This window comes from Lepidochelys olivacea (genome assembly GCF_965140295.1).
Source record: "Lepidochelys olivacea isolate rLepOli2 genome assembly, chromosome: 11".
NCBI lineage: Eukaryota > Metazoa > Chordata > Testudines > Cheloniidae > Lepidochelys > Lepidochelys olivacea.
In genome coordinates this window covers 20,047,875-20,053,874 of record NC_140421.1, presented here as the reverse complement: position 1 = coordinate 20,053,874, position 6,000 = coordinate 20,047,875, and positions in this window count along the sequence as shown.

Below are 6,000 nucleotides of genomic sequence, written 5' to 3'. Positions count from 1 at the left end.
TAATTTTGCTGGGTGTAAACTAATTGAGGTGGTGGGATATAATTGGTTACATAATCATGTTACAATATGTTAGGATTGGTTAGTTAAATTTCAGGAAAATGATTGGTTAAGGTATAGCTAATCAGAACTCAAGTTTTACTATATAATCTGTAGTCAATGAGGAAGTGACTGGGAGTGGGTGGGGGTGGGCATGGGCATGTGGGTGTGTGAGATGGGAACAGGGAATGGGGGTAAGAAAATTGGAATCATGTTTTGCTAAAGGGGGAAATGGGAACAGGGAATGGGAGTAAGGAAGTTGGAATCATGTTTGGCTAAGGGTAGAAATGGGAACAGGGACCCAGGTGTAAGGCTCTGTGGTGTCAAGCTGGGAAGGAGGATACTAAGGAAGGAAACTGGAATCATGCTTGCTGGAAGTTCACCCCAATAAACATTGAATTGTTTGCACCTTTGGACTTCGGGTATTGTTGCTCTCTGTTCATGCGAGAAGGACCAGGGAAGTAAGTGGGTGAAGGAATAAGCCCCCTAACACCAGGTTTGATCCTGCCCGCTGATGACCGGAGTCTGTCAGTATTACATAAGCAATAAATAGCAAGCCACAAAGGGCCTGATGCAAATTCCATTAAAGTCAAGCTACATATGAATTCTTCCCACACACTCAAACATTGCTTAGGGCATGAACAAGGCTCCCCCCCCCCACCCTGTCTATTTGGGGGCACTTTTTGCATGACCTCTATGTTGTTAAGTCCCATAAGTTTTTCTTCTCTAAATAGTGTTAGATGAAGAGATTCTTTCAGTCTGCCCCTTTTGATTGATCCTCCAACGGGACAATGGCATCAGTGGCATGCAGACAATCTGGCTTCATTCTTAACATATATCCAAGATATTTCCATCTTCTTTGCTGGTTAACTTTAAAGATAAAGGGTTATTGCACTCTTCGATGAACCTTAGCATTTGTTACAAATTCATTCCACTTAATATCTAGTATTTTTCTAAGACATTTGCTTTTGAAGGCATTTACATGTCTGTCTATACCTTACATGGTATTTCCACCTTAACAGATAGATGTGAAAGCTGGAAATCCACCAGAGCTGAAGGTCATAAAGCTAGAAATAAACCAGAGCTGAAGGTCACAGTTTGTTCTTTGAGTTATAGATATTCAATAACCAAATCTTGTTTATGCTTGTGAATGCAGCTACCACAATGCGAGTTCATGAACTTATTTCCTTCTCGACATCCCCATTGGCTTGCACATTACTGCCAACGTACATGAATTGACTCAACTCTTGTATTCCATTTCTTTCCAATGGAAGGTTTGAATCAAGAGTTCCTGGAGTTCTCACCTCGCTCAGCTGTTGCAATAGCTTAGGTCACCTTTCTTGGGTAATTTGACTATGATGCCATTGTTTCTAATGACTTTTCTTGGTCCCGTACTTTGTTGAAGAGTTTGGTGATTTTATCAATGGGTCTCCTCATCAGAAGCTTTCATCATTTCCCCAGTGACTTGGTCTTCACCCACAGCTTTCCCAAGGTTAAACTTTGGTATTGTCTTTCATTTGTTTGTGTTGTGAGCTGTTACGATGTCTCGTTTTGGGTGTTTCATTTTTTTGTCAAAGTCAATAGTTTCTTGTGGTGTTGGTCTGTTTAGTACTCCTTGAAGGTGCTTCCCTCATTATTTTCTTTGTTGTTAAAGGCTTTCCTCATTTATCCTTGACTGGCCCTCCTTGCCCGTTAGTACCTTGTCAAATGTTTTATTATCCCCTGTTATAGCAGCTGCTTCAGTTTGTTTGGTGATATAATCCATATACTTGCTCTTGTTTCTTCTTTTATTGACTTTGGAACAGGCCCCAAATGAACACAATGGTGCCTGCTTTGGTATGCTGCCTGCCAATAGGCACTATCAGCATTGCAGCTAATTCAACATCCCATTTAGTATGAATTTCAGAGCTAACACAATGCTGGCTCCTATTGAAAACTAAGCAATATCGTTATAATTGTGTTAAAACCTGCAACTTCAAGGCCATTGACTTGAAGACTAGAGTAATAGCCATGCTATAGCACCAAGGCTAGATTGTATTCATCCCTAGCCCTTGCAGGAAAGCCAGCTAAAACTTAATTACTTAGGCTTTCTGCAACGATTGAATTGCACCAACAGTAGCTTTTCAATTCCTACCTTCCTCCACCTGAACAATTAGTGCTTTGTGTTCCAATTAATTTGCTTGCCATTGAAAGAGTTGTTTTGCAGAATTTTTCAAAATGTGAACCTTCATAAAGCAAAGAACAACATTAACATTTTTTATCAGAAGGAAATTGAATCTTGATTTCTATTTTTATTCCATCAAAACATTGCCTTAAAGCCAAGCGAAATCCCATAAATTGCTTTAACTCACATCTGTCCACAGTCCACTTTGCATTCTATTACAACAAACCATGGTAATGATTGCAATTACTGGAGGAAGGGCAGGGGGGAAATATGCTTTTATAATTTTTTCCTAGGACATTTATTATGTCATAAGCAAGGGTTGCTTACATTTTAAAATAAGTATAAACTAGATTAGATTGGAAGATAAAAATTGGACACATTAAAATCTATACAGCAGACATACAGTAACTGTGATTAGCATTATGATTATTCATTCATTTTTTCCCCTCAAGTGTAAATAAAACTTGTATCCAGAATACAAAATACAAAAAACAGCAGATTGGCCCCCAAACCAATACTATAGCACATATATTTTAAGACTTTTGTTCATACCTACTGAGTATGAAAAAACAAAATTACACAATTTAATTATTCCTTTAATTAAAAACCAGCCAAATCCTTCTAAGTCTTGCTTATGGGTGTAGTCCAAGCAACAAATCCATGCATATGATACTGTAAGGCCTCGTTTACAAGTGTTACCATTTTAACTATTGTTAAAGCCCCCCAGCATGGATACTGGCATAGCTGCTTCTGTACAGGAAGAGGAATAAGCTATATTGACATAAGGCATGTTTATATTGGCATAACTGCATCCACACTAGAAGCAATTCCAGTATAACTATATCAGTAAAATATCACTACCCTAACCAAAATAATTGTACAAAAACTGAATATAGATCAGGCCTTCATTTTTGGCTCAAATCTGGAGCGGGGGATGAATAGCAGTCACTTAGCCTAGGTCTTAGTACAAGAGTGGGTGAGGGAGGGTGGCTGCTTTGAGTCAAGCAAGAGGAGAACTGCACTTTAGTTCTGGATGAGCTTGGAGCCAAAGGGAAAAGAACAGTGAACACTGTGAGGCTTACTTTAGGTTTTATGATTGACTACAGCCAGGTCTTCACTAGACTACTGCTCACATAGTTCTATTGGTCATGGGTATAAGAGGTGTGATCTCTGACCAACACAGCTGTGCTGGCAGAAGCCCCTGGTATAGCTTGTTTTCTGTGTGGAGAGTGGTTTTACCATACTTAGCTGCGGCCCACATGAGGAGCATTTTGCTGGCATAGGATACTAGTATTCTTATACCAGTAAAGTGCTCCTATTATAGGCACAGCCTGAGCTTGGAACTGTAACCTACTAAAAGTGTTACAAATTCAAATCAAATTGCATTATCTTTATTGGCACGGCTAGTTGTACAAGCGATGCCAACACATAAATGAAAGTAACTAAGTATCTGTCAGGAGGTAGCTCAGTGCATCAAATAACATCAAGCACATTGTTGGCACTTGAATAAGTGATGTCTACCCAGAATACAGCTTCATAAAACTGGATATAAACCAAGTATCTGCCCAGGATAGGAGCATGCAGCTGTGAATGGGGTTTTATCCCTTGTGCCTCTACAGTATATTACTGTTAATTGCTGATTCTATGGTAGCTGAATAGCATGATGCCACTTCTGCTGTCTTTTGCTCTTGTCATAAATATAAAGGGAAGGGTAAACCACTTTAAAATCCCTCCTGGCCAGAGAAAAAATCCTCTCACCTGTAAAGGGTTAAGAAGCTAAAGGTAACCTCGCTGGCACCTGACCAAAATGACCAATGAGGAGACAAGATACTTTCAAAAGCTGGGAGGAGGGAAGGAAACAAAGGGTTTGTGTCTGTCTGTATGCTGCTTTTGCTGGGGATAGACCAGGAATGGAGTCTTAGAACTTTAGTAAGTAATCTAGCTAGGTATGTGTTAGATTATGATTTCTTTAAATCGCTGAGAAAAGAACTGTGCTCAATAGAATGACTATTCCTGTCTGTGTGTCTTTTTTGTAACTTAAGGTTTTGCCTAGAGGGATTCTCTATTTTTGAATCTAATTACCCTGTAAGGTATCTACCATCCTGATTTTACAGAGGTGATTTCTTTATTTCTATTAAAAGTCTTCTTGTAAGAAAACTGAATGCTTTTTCATTGTTCTCAATGACAGGTTTGGGTCTGTGGTCACCTATGCAAATTGGTGAGGATTTTTACCAAACCTTCCCCAGGAAGTGGGGTGCAAGGGTTGGGAGGATTTTGGGGGGAAAGATGTGGCCAAACTACGTTTCCCAGTAAACCCAGTTAGAGTTTGGTGGTGGCAGTGGAGATCCAGGGACAAAGGATAAAATTAATTTGTACCTTGGGGAAGTTTTAACCTAAGCTGGTGAAAGTAAGCTTAGGAGGTTTTCATGCAGGTCCCCACAGTGGGGGAGGAACCGTGACAGCTCTCAATAATGACTATGTGTAACTCTGACAGGAAGGAAAGTCTTTCATTAACTCTGCAACTTTGAGGAAGTATCTTGACTGTGCTCTTTGGACTTTGGAGTAGGAAATGTCTCTCAATTTCAATTCAAGATTAAACAACAAGCAATAACTGATTTAGAACCAGGTCAGCTGTGGTAAACCTAACTCTGTTTTAAACTGGGCAATTCCATTGAAATCATTGGTGTTGCCCCTCCTTATACCAGGGCCATGTTTGCCCTACTGCTTTATAGCTGCCCTGATTTTCAAAGGTATTGAGCATGTTTAGCTGCCATTGAATTTTATGGGCATGAGGTTCGTTCAACACCTCTGAAATATAGGCCATGCATGTTTAATTTCAAAGTATAATGTAATAGATTTCATTTATATATTTACACCAAGGTTTATATTTAAAGTCTTCCACTGGAATCACCTTCTGAGTTCTGTTTTCTCAGCACTAAAAATGCCCTAAGACAACGTCCAAGTTAAACATTGTAAATGAATGAAAACCAGACAATTATAAAGATAGGGTGAAATCCTGTTCAAATTGAAATAAATGGGAGCTTTCCATTCTTTTCAATGGGATAAGAATTTAATCCATACCACTTAAATGTAAATAGCCATAATTAGGATTCAGAATTAACACCCCACTGAGATGAATGGTGGCAGTTCACCTGTGTCTCAGAACTATGTTTTCCATATTGCATTGGGTTACATGTGAAAGGTCATTTTCACAGCCATAAGGCTAAACATTTAATTTTTTCAAATGAAATTTGAATCTGTTATAGGGGCCAGATTAATAAATCAAGCGGTCAGGAATAAGACCAATACACTAAAGGATCTGAACTACATTATTTTCTTTCTGAATTGTTGCTTCACAATTGAGAAGTAGAGTTAAAATTATATTTAAAATATCTCTCTCCTTTCCTTCCATTCATGTATGTAAACAAAGTTATATACTAAGCACAATTAAATGAGTGCACAAGTACCACATTTGTGCAAACACCCTATTTATGAGCACAATTCATGAGGTGCATGTGCATATGACTAACAGTTGCACAGCTAAGGTTCTTGACAATCTGGCTTTTGTATTCTACTGCATTTTGTGTGACTCACTTTTCCTATCCTGTGTTCTTTGAAAGGAACATGGTAGTACCATAGCTGAGAAAATGTGGATCTAAACACTTTTAGAGTGAGGTCTAAACCATGTATAACAGCTAAAAAATAGAGGGAGCTGCATCAACTGAGAGATAGACTAGAGATACGGTCTAGTCATGAATATGGGAATTGCCAGACTGGATTAGATCCAAGGTTCATCTAGT